Genomic DNA, 12,478 nt, shown 5'->3' with positions numbered 1-12,478 from the left:
TTAAACGAATAGACTTCCGTGCGGGTTTTTGGCAATTAAGAAAAATATTAAAACCGATTTTGGTATATGAGGATGTTGATATTAAATAATATAAGATATTAATATTATACGATATTTAATTAGTTATTATAATTTGTATAAAGTCCATACCTGCTTTGCCACCATCATTGTGTTTGTTTAGCGGCTCGTTTGTATCGGCCTCGCTGGTCCGCGGCGCGTCCTATACCCGTCCCGCTCTAACACACCGAGACAGATAGAGACGGAGAGACTCTCGCGTTGACACAATATTTGGACACCGACTTGGTTACAATGGAAAGGAAAAGGTTTAAAATATATTTGTTATGTTTGAACGTTTGTTTGTTGAATTGTTGAACCGCATTTCATACTATTTTATAGATATTTCTTAAAAAAATGTAACTTTTTACAACCTTATGGACGATCCTGATATATTATTATTATTATTATTAAGCGTTTATTGCGACATTTAGTCGCTTTTTGATTATTTAATTTTCTAGATCTGCATTACTTTCAAAGACTTTTTAAAATTTAAGTCACGCTATAGATGTCATAAAGTTGTAGAAAAAAAAATTGCATCTTACATATAAACAAAATAGTTTGAATAAAATATCTTTAACAAATATTGTGTCCAATGTGTTGGAACGTCAATTGATCTAATATGAATTGATTTATAATCCTTTTGTTTTCTGCAATCAATGTTTTGTGTTCAATTTAATTTTTATGTACACGTATCCTTTCTTTAATTAACATCATTGTATAAAACATGTTCAATGTTATATTTAATATTATCATGGATCTATTTTCAGATAAAAATAAAATCATTTTTATTTATTTGCTTTTGACGTTAGTTACTAACTAATGAAACTATTCATTGATTGTATTCTGCAACAAATATTAAAAATTTAAAATTAAGTATATTCGAACTGTGAACTCCAATAGCTATAGTTAAATAATTGTTTCAATAATACATTTTTTTTTTATTCACAAACTTATAACTTAAGTATTTTTTTTATATCCTTCCACAGTTGTTCGTATTCAGAATACTTCTTTACTGTTACGTGTGTCTTTAAATAAACTTCTCATTTTACTTAACTTTCTAATGGTACATCTACCACAATCTGTACCTACTTCACCTCTCTCTCTGCTCTAACGTTATTGTAGTCTGTGGTGATAGGTTCCTCTCCTTTTCTCTGACTTTCACTACATGTTGTAAGAGTTTCATCACGGTATGTGTAGCCGGTTTCGGTTTGTGACAGAGTTTCTAAACCCATCTTCACATTCATCTCTTTAGTTTAGTTCCCATGAATCTATTCGAGTTCTCCTTGACATATCACGTCGTGAGTACACCAGTATAATATTATTCAAGTAATTGATCTCATTATCAGTTTATTTTATTACAAGGAAGTATTCACACGCGTATTAAAAGATTTAAAACAGAGTCGAGTCCAGCAATATTCATGTCGGCTCAAGAATACTAACCACTAAGACAATGATATACATATATACGTGAGTTTAGAATTAAGTTCGCGTCATTTATCAATAGCCAATAGCCAATAGTCAATAGCTAATAGTCAATAGCCAATAGAGACTGTATGATATAATGGTTGTCCTTTTTAATAGATATAATTTTAATCAACGCATCATTCCTTTGTCATAATAATGTCCGTACATATATATGTAGTAGTGACTTGTGCTAAATGTGTTAGGAGACCTCTTTGTGCACGTGTCTCAGTAACGCGAGGCGCGTGTGTTTGTTCTCGAGCGATCTTCTTTTAATTAAAAGGTAAATCTGATGATATGAAATAGCTTTTAATATTGAGCAACTGTTTGCGCCTCGTCCGCTCGGAGGACGGATAGCAAAACACTTTATTATTTATATGGATAGTGTCAAATTTTGTTTAATTTTCTAATAGTGATGTATATATATTTTTTATTTACAGTTTTGTATGTAGAGTTGTAAAAATCTTCATAAAGCGTGTACGAGTACTAGTGGGCTTATGACGATTCATTCAAGAGAAATTAACATATGTTGGTCTAGAATAACTTCCGGCGAAAGATACCGATACTATGTACAATATATACATAGTGCTCATTATTACTTATAAATTACTTAACGAGTTAGTTCAGGTGTTGTTTTGATTTACATTATCTATGCTATATCTGTGTTTGTTTTCAAACATTAGTCTTTTGTATTTAAACGTGATTCTTTCCGTTCTTTATCATTATACAGGGTGTTCAGGCGACATGCAATTAAAACATCGATAACTTCTCTGTCTCTCTGTGTCTCATTTCGATAGACTTTGTTTAAAATTAAAGTTGTACTTAACAAACCAATATAGAGGTGGGCTCTAGTCTCTAGGTAGAGTGTTAACAGTTTTTGTTGCGGAAATCATGTCACTTTATATTATTACCTTAGGTTTTTCTCACAAGAAACGTGCAACGATTCGTGTGTAGTGTCAGGAGACAAACTTGTGCTATCAATGCTATGGTTTTGTTGGCTTTCTATATCATTTATATAATTTCAATTTAGTTTTGTTCATTAAATATAAACACAGAAATGTAACTCATTGAGGTTACAAAATGGTTCCTTGTGGGACACCCGTCATTGTTTAACACTCTTATTATAACGTATCATCATTTTAAACCACTTTAATGTATAATTAGATTCATATAAGATCTAAACATCATCCACACCGGGACTTAACAACGATAGGAACGAATTGTATAACTCTATCTGATGACAGAACCAGTCGAAAGCCTTAGACACATTCAAAATTTAGCCCTGTTCCTTGACATTAAAGAAAAAAATATATTATTGTATTGTTAAAAATAATTTTTGAATTAATTTCATAGAAAATTATAAATCTCAAAGATACAAGTGTTTAGTATAAAAGATATTATTTTTATTAAAATAATTAGTTTTGAAACAGATATTAACGAGGTATTTTTTTGTCCATCGTAGTTATAATAAGTAGAAAAACTGGTAAACGCATTACTAATGTGACACACGGACAGTTTATTGTTATAGAGAGTGAAGCGAAACACGAGCGTTCCTCACGCGGAGCGACAGCACAGGGATCGACACTCATGTAGTTATATACACAGGAGGAAGAACGCTTTGTATGATTTGTAAAGTAAATCAATACTCGTTATAGAAAATATATTTTAATGAGATTTCTGTGAGCCGTGTGTCGCATCATGCACAAACGTCTTTTTCTCAGTAATTGCTGAACCTTATCAGATAAGGTTTTTACTGAATAAAAGATAATTTAAGATACACTTTGACTTCTAATGAATTGAAAGAGTAATGTCTAATATCTTTATATTCGTGGTGTTGGTTGTGTAAGTTCTAAGTATGTTGTGCTTCTCTGTGTTCTGAGGCTCGCCCGCCGTCTCCGCATGTGTCTGTGTGTCTGTCTGTGTGTTTGCCTTACACCAAAACCCACACGATATTTGACATTTTAGAAACTAGAATTTCCATTCGCTGTGCTAACATTCCAAATTATCGGAATTAGACGTCATTCAAATAACTACTTCATTGATATGAAATTAAGGTTTAAATTTGTAACGATCAAGTTCTTTTGTAAATTAACAAATTTTTAAAAATTAACAAGTATGTTGTTATAGGATTATATTCTTTATAAGCTCACTAATAAAGGTGATATTGTTATATATATGCGTTATCTGTGTCTATTTGTAAACTACTACTGTTAAGTAATGGGTATTAGTTATAAAAACATTAAATGTAATGAATACATTCATGACTTGGAAGTTTGTAAGAAAATATGATGAAACTTGAATACACACACACACTCACACACACACACACAATTATACTCATAATTTAATACATATCAATCCTCGATATTTATTAAATATATCATTGTAAGGATTGACAATAAACTTTTCTTTAGAAATTTACGTTAAACAATAACAATACAGTCATACATTAACAACAATCAACTTATTGTAAATGAATTTCACGGCTGACTGATGAAAGTCATTGCCGTCATAGTTTAGGGATGTAAAAAAAAAACAACTTGCGGAAAAAATGGCGCCAACATTAAAATAGTAATTTAAGCGGATTTCGTATAAAAAATCAGCATATTATGCTACTGTTGGGAGTGTAACAGATTAATTTTATTATAGTAACAACATTATTATATATTTGTTAATCGTGTGGTCAGAGCACGTTAGCGTCACTGGAGGCAGTCATTCAATATCTCTTTTAACATATTTTTTACCTGAATCAAACACAAACAGTCAATAAAGTAATAATAGAGCTCCGTTGTATTAATTCATTGAAGTTTTTTCATCTGAGGTTCCCTTTAATAGTATTGTGTTGTGTAATCGAATAGTTTAAAGTAAAACGATACGCTGTGTTAATATAATGAGAGAGATTTTCCGCTCACTTCTAACATTTACAAAACAATTTAATTGTTAATACTATTTATTGTGGTTCGTTTTATTAATGTCATATATTAATTCCGAATCCATTATAAGAATCATTGTATGTTTAATGTTGAATAAATTAATAGGTTGGATGATTTAAATCAGCGCGTGTTTATTTATTTAATGAACAAGTAATGTTTAGTAAGTTAAGGTGATACAACAAACTACCTGTCCGTGCTCTAGGGAATAGGGATGCATCAGACGAAGCGTTAACGTCCGCTCGGATGAACTAAAAAGATAATTGTATAAACACTCGTGATGACGGCTCTCCAGCTATTGATTGTGGGTAATAAAGGTCGCTCCATCGGATTACTTCAAGTCTACAAACTACACACACATATACTGTGTTATATAAAAACACGGTTTACAACAACCGACAGAGCTAGTTTTGTTTCTCAAGTTAACTCTTCAACATATAGAAAAGTTGTTTATTAACAATAGTCTTAATGGAATCAAACTAGTTATAAAAAGGTATATGTTAATGTTATATATACGAGTATATGTATCTTTATATTTGTCACTTTTATTTTTCAACGTTTACGATCAGAGTTAATGTGTCGTGTAATCTGTAATTGTGCACACTTCCTTTGAAAACACCTGAGGATCGCTGGTCTTAGTTCAAGTTAACATCGACACACTCCGTACGAGACGTTTTCCGTCTTTATTCAATAATAACGTTAATAGTGTAGTGTGAGAGATTGCTGAAAAACTCTAAACGCGATGTATATAGTGTGGTGACTGGTGATGCAGACTTGGAGTAAGAGCATTGATGAATGGATTGTCTGGTTGCTTGAGAATGAATTATCGTAATGTTACCAGTTTGAGTGTATTGTAATATATTCCTGTAGGTTATTTTATATTTATAATAAATCAGTTAAAATCTTCAATATGTGTAAATAATTAAAATTCCTTTATAATTTGTCTGCATAACATCGGCTGGGACGTCGTAGTTTCATTAGCAGACAATAGATAGGAGCTCATCTCAACAGTCCTACAAATCTTATATTCTCGATGGAGTTCAAAGCGAGTGTATGTGTTATTATAACTCTATTTGAATACTCGTCTCACAATATCCTTATTATATCAAACGTCTCTCAACAATGTGTTTTTTTCTCTAAACAGTTTAATTCATCGATTGAGACAGACCTGAGTACACTAACCACAATACAGAGCCCGTTGATATCGGTACGGATTGTTTGAGACCTTTTAACATCACAAAGGTATAAAAAAGTTGTATTTTAATAACAAAAAGATTTCAAATAACCATCTCCCACGCAACAGAACAAATATATTACTACCTTAATAATAGTCCGAGTTATCACAATATGGACTCTATACGATCGTATCGAGAGTGTTCAGTCTCGTGACGAGTCTTAAGGGACAAAGGTTATAAAAATCATTGGATTCCGCAATTATTTATACACAATGAGTAATTGATATGTCTTCAGTGGTTTTAAATGACGAGGAGCTTGTAGGGGAGCGTGCACACTCACTGACAGATGGTTTAGGAGTTAGGACTTGGGACGTACAGTGAGGCGGCGATACACAGGACGGAGCTTGGGACGAGACTGGTCCATGCATTATGAATAATATTGAATATATTATGATATTAATAGGTGAGTCTGCAGTGTGTACACTCCTCTATACAACCATCAGCCCGCTGCCGTTCGATGAAGGATAGTTTACCTGCTATTATATGTGTTTAAGTGTTTCGTACCTTTAATTGAATGCGGTTACAGCTGAGAGGGTGAGGGGTGAGGGCGAGGGTGAAGAGGGTAGGAACGGATTCCTAGCCCCGCTGTTGGTGACCACGGACAATCCAGCACCGACATGACATATCAGTAGCTGTTCTGATCCGTGGGTATTGTTTATATGTCGACGTGTTAGTCTGTATCATAATCATCATCTTCGAATAAACGGCTACAACAAACCTTTGTTCGACTAGCGACGTGCTACGGACGTCCTTATGTTCGCTTACAACAAGTTCCTATTCCTAGTTCACAGCTATCAATTAGTATATGTCCGCACACGATAATATAAGTGGAGTCTATTGAATAAGACACGGGAAACGCTGCGTATGTAGTCTGGACATGGAACCCGAGTTAGTAGTCAAGTCTATCGTACATTTTTAAACAATAATACCTTCGTTGCATCAGAAGAATTCAATTATAAAACTATTTTAAGTTTATCTCTGTGACTGAAATACTTGTAGGTATGTGTTGTTGTCCGTCTGTGTGTATTTATGGAGAAGAATCGAATGAGGGACATATTAGATAATAGAAGTGACCAAGACACCAGGACTATCACATATTTAATCCGGGTTTATCACATACATATATAATGTTGGGAAAATAGAAATAATGTTACACTTGCAACTAATCATATGTAAAACTGTTATATTAAAACTGAACATTTAACACAGTATAAATGTACTTAAGTAGTTAAAATATATACCTGTTAAGACAATGAGTATTTACTACTGATCAGTACACCCGTCATCAGTCACCTATAGCTGTAGACTCGTGGTAGGGCTTCTAAGTTGCGATCACCGGGCGAGGAAAGTCGCGAGCTATAACTAGCAATTAATATCAAACGCATAATAGAAAGGAAACTTAAAAAGTAAGATGAAATTTCTATAAATGTTCAAACAGATCGACAGCCCATTGTTAAGCGCACCATTAGGTAGACTTAACCGAACGCAATGTTAACAATAGTTCAACAATCGTTTAACGCCAGTTAAAGGTTTTATTTCCTTTCATACGATTTCTATCAAACTTTCGCCACGAATATAACAAAGACGCAGTTCAAAGACGAGGAACAGGATACGATGACTCCTGGCCCGGGAGACGAGACCTGACATATTTTAATATTATTTTATATTGATATTGAATTTCCTCGATATTGTTAAAATAAAAAACAGCTCTTTGAACTTCCGACTTGTATGGCCTTAGTAATGAATGGGCTATACACGCGGCCTTCTATCTTACGTACGACTTAGTCGTACTACGATTTAGTCTTTCTTAATTATCTTTAATAATAATATTACGGTATGAACAGAAAAACTAAGAAAATATAAGTCTTCAGTTCGAAGACGCGTACTTGCACTGATGATACGTACATAACAGCTTATGCCTTATACGTGTATAATGTGTGCAAGTCAACACAGACGTCACAGGTCCTCCCGGCCTCATCAGTCGCGAGTCCCGGGCTTGTTGTTGGACCAAATTAGTCAAACAATAACTCTGAAAGCCTCGCTCCTAGCTCCGCCCACCGTTCCGTTATTCCGGCGGGCCGAGTCCGCCTCGCAGTAGAACAATCGTCACACAAACAAGTTTTCATTATATTATACATTATATGTTAGTGTGGTCCAGGACTTCTCGCCGAGTTATTGTTGCAGCCGACCCTCCACGCTATTATACTCGCTGCCGAGCCACAATGGCGCAGAACAATGAACAACATGTCATTATAGCAATGAACAAATTATAATATAATTGCATTTAAACTAAACCGAGCCATTGTTCGGTTAAATTGAACCGTTAGTGCGTTCCTTATGTACTCGGAGGGAACTCGGTTAGGGAACTGTGTGTATACAGCTATACAATGTATGTTACGACATACTCTCTACATACATATTACATTTATATACATAGAAAAAATACGAGGATTTTAGTCGAAACAACTATTTATTGCTTCCAGGATGTTCCTACGAAGTTTGAGTTTGACGATGAAAAAAAAAATCAAAATATATAAATTATATACTATAGATACAGAGAATTTTTTTTAATAGAATCTGTTTACAGCAACATATTTTAGTCTGTCACAACACCCTTCTAAGATATATTTGAAGTTTCCCTTATAAACAGACACGAAAGTAACTAAATTATAATTTAAATTAGGTAGATGATATTTGATGTAAAAATTCAACGTCACTTGCACGAATCTTATGTAAGTGGTAGCATCTTGTAATGTGTACTGTATAGTTAGAAACACTGATTAGGATTCCAGTAGGAAACTCACAGACGGCGCCTCCGTCCTCATGTCATATATTAACATATAGCTACCACGATTGATAAACGGATTCGAGGCAGGACACGGCAGATTAGTTACTGAATCATTGGAACGAGATTGTTACAAGTGGCGCCGTCCGAGCCGTACTCATTATAATATACTATAGATTTATTTAGATTTATTTTTATGACTGATTATAATTAATTATACTACTCAACCATTGTAATTTTGTAATGGCAACATTTAAGTATCAACTCGTATTTAAAAACTATAAACACTGGCTTCAGCCATTTTGTAACACATTGCTGGAGGTAACGCTGAACATTAAAAATAAATACGGACACTGCACCTCGAACAACATATTCAGGAGAGTGCAGCTTCCAGTCAAGTTAAATTCAAATGTAAGCTCAACATTGATTCTATGTCAAAAACATAATTTCTCGAACTATTCAGCATAATACAGATATAATAACCATAGACTAAAGCCTTAACATGCACCTGCTTCCAACCATTCGATGAATTCGACCAGACTCATTAAAATACTTTTTACTATTAGTATCGAATAACAATAGTTATAAAAACTATTCGATAGAGTTAACAGTATAGATTCCCGCAAAGATTACGAATGTTTTATTATTTTAAACGAAAAAACCCCATTCTGTGATGAATCCTTTCCGATGTAAGCGATATGTCTTATCAAAACAGACCATCTTTCCGATTGTAACAACTCACTTGTGTTGCGTGGGAGAAATTTTGCGACACTCGACATCATCCCTCTCTTTCATTAGTTTGATGTGTGAAAGAGATATGTATGTGTCTTTGTCCACCATTTTGTATTTTTGATAACGTTTATTGTACTTCTGCGGTCGCTATTGTTAGTATTGTAAAACCTATTGCGGTCGATTCAGATCTTATCGAATGACATGTATTTTATCTTAATGTGTGTTAAAATTAATTAATTAATATTCTATTTGTGTAGGGTTATTATTAATAATTAATGTACTATTGTCCTAGTGTATTGAGCGGCGTGATTGTGTTTCAATTGACTCTGTACAATATATCCGTTGGTAACGATAAATGGAAGCGGCTTTTCAAATAAAATAAATATAATATTATACACATTATTCAGTCTGAGCCGAATCATTCAATATACCACGAAAAAATACCTTTAATAAAAATAAATAAAATCTATCAAATTCTCTTGGTATCTTTTCCATTGAATGTGGAAGAAAAACTAATTATTTGTAATTGAAAATAAAATGCAACAGTGACTATTTTTATGATGTACAAATAGCAATGTCGTGCCACATTGTAGTGTCATTTAAACCTTGTCACATGTTTATTACGAGCAGTACATTTAATACCGTCCGTTCCGATCCGTCTCCACGTTCCGTCCCGTGTCCCGTGTCTGACCCGCGAGCTGTCATCGCCAGCGTCTGTAATTATTTTTATCATTGACCCGCTAAGCCGACGCCATCTTGATTTTTTTTTATTTAACACTTTGTTTGCGTTAATATTAATTTACGAAAATCAATTAATTTAAGGTTCGGTGATTTTTTTATTTATTATTCAACAAATATAATAATGATAATAATAATATTTGAATACATTGTTTATACGAATGGGTGTTGAGAAACAAATCACTGTAGACGTCACCAGCTTCGTGACTAACTAATTCTCTCTAATTTATCAATTTTTGTTCGTTCGTAATAATCTCTTTATGAATGTAGGTCAAACCTTTCTCCTGAATCCCATTCGAGTATCGTTAAAATCAAACATAACAGTCGACGGCTGTTAAATTGATTTTCTCCAAGTTCTAGCGATTAGACGGGACTTCTCAGGAATTTTACAATTTGCTCGCTCTTCTTGAAAGCTGAAACTTATTACAAAGGACGCTCCGTCCCTGTCTCTCCCGTGCCGCGGGCGGTGTGTGTCCGTCTCGCTCTAACAACTTATTGTAATAGTGGTAGCAGAGTTAGCGGAAAGTATTGAATTATAGCTCATGGCGGAACGGCCGTGTGCCACACGGCGCACTCCTTAGTAGATATAATATTAAAAACAGAATATGTATTAATATACTGGGTTTGCTTAGTTTAACATGATTTATAATCTCTCGTGTTTCGACTCCATGTGTGTATGCGTATTCAGTATCACGTTCAAACTTAACAGTACCACTGTTTCGTTCCTATTTGTACTTCGTTGTGTTGAAAAATAACGATATCTTTAGCATTTTACAATTGTTCAATTTGTATCATATGACCCTTAACCAGATGTTATGGGACAGTCTTCAAACCAAAAAGGCATGGTTTTTGAGAGGAACAGGCTACAGGGCTGGTAGAGATCAGACGAGCTGGAGGGACTGGCTTTAGAAACCTGATGGTGATGTGAATTTATTCATTGACATTGATATGATTTAAAATAAAAATCAATATAGTTTTGATTTGAAGATAATCGAATGTACTGTTAAGTGAATGTTTCTACTGGTGTAAGGCGTGGTCTCGTCTTGCATACCGCCGTCCACATTGAATATAGAATGCGGAATCCGTAGCGAGTTTGAATTATACATAAAGTTATATAAAGTTGGTCAATAACTCGCACGAGATCACGAACAGATCCCACTGTATATACATTATACTGACTACACTGGATACAGTACCACATGATTATACAATTAATATAATAATGACAAAAGGCTTATTAATTATTTAAAGAGGTAATGTATCGTTTTTAAATTAGTATGTAATTGACATTGTGAACCCCGAAACCACAATATCCCTACAAAACACCAACTAAACGTCATCCAGTGTATACTGACATATAATCATTAATAATAATAATTCCCGCCATTTAATTCTTTACTCACTCGTCACCACGAATTCATTGCTCGCAGGTCTCACACTATTTCCATTATAATTTTTATATTCCTCCTAATGCTTTTAAAAACCAACAAACAATTAGAGCGGTCACATTTGAATCCTGAGCGGCCGCCATCTTGTTTGTGTCACGTGGCCGGCGCGTGTTCCAAATTCAAAACTCGCGATTAACTTAATTTAAATCTTTATTAAGTTCGCAGCGCGGGTTCCGCTCTAGTTTACACTTTTTAAAATGCGATAATAGTATTTATTTCATGAGAATAAGATTCAATTTCGCCTGAGATATTAAGGCTTGTAATTTATTTCTGCTAAGTTGACTGTTTCAGAAGTGAAAAATCGCAATATTCCTATCAATGGAGTTTGTATCTTATGAATATTACATTTACAGTAGACATTAGCGTGTCGTATTAAGTCGATTGTATTCAGTAACCGCCCGCCATAAGCTCGGTTGGCCGAATCCTCACCGAGCGAGTTAGTTCATTGTTGTCATTTGCAACGATTCTAAATTTTAATTACGGACAAAACACAATAAGATACTTAGTAGTATTGTAAATTATTTATTATAATGGACCCGCGACTGCGGCGTATTACCGATGTGGACCGTGCGTTGATTATAAATTATATTTTATAAATGGTACACTTCGAAATTTGATCGAGTGTCATTTGTTTGAAGATAACATAGTCTCGTTACAGTAGACATGCTTAGCACAGGTTTTGCGTCGTCATACTAGAAAGAGAAACTCTAAAAGCTTCGTATGTAGTGTGAGCTTGGTACCTAACTCGTACTGAGTGTGAGTGGTTTTCATCCTTCACGTATATATGTAATTCTTATTAATGAGCTACATTAATGTCAGTCGTGTCGAGATGTCGATGCGATCTATATTATTATAATGCATGGTGAGACGTGAATATCACAAACTAAACGGTTGTTATTAGATTATATATGTCTTTACATCTATGATATTAGTGTTCTGTCCGTAATGCTGTACAGTGTGTGAGGTTATTGTTATAACGGCGAGTATACACTGAGAGCGTGGTATTGACAGACTAAGTCTATAGAGTGTAGTGACAGACTGAGTCTGTAGACCGGCGTGCTTGCTCAGTGACATCTCTTTGAGCGTCATGAG

This window comes from Danaus plexippus (assembly GCF_018135715.1).
Source record: "Danaus plexippus chromosome 22 unlocalized genomic scaffold, MEX_DaPlex mxdp_27, whole genome shotgun sequence".
In the NCBI taxonomy this organism is placed as follows: domain Eukaryota; kingdom Metazoa; phylum Arthropoda; class Insecta; order Lepidoptera; family Nymphalidae; genus Danaus; species Danaus plexippus.
Note: the sequence above shows the minus strand (reverse complement) of the source record.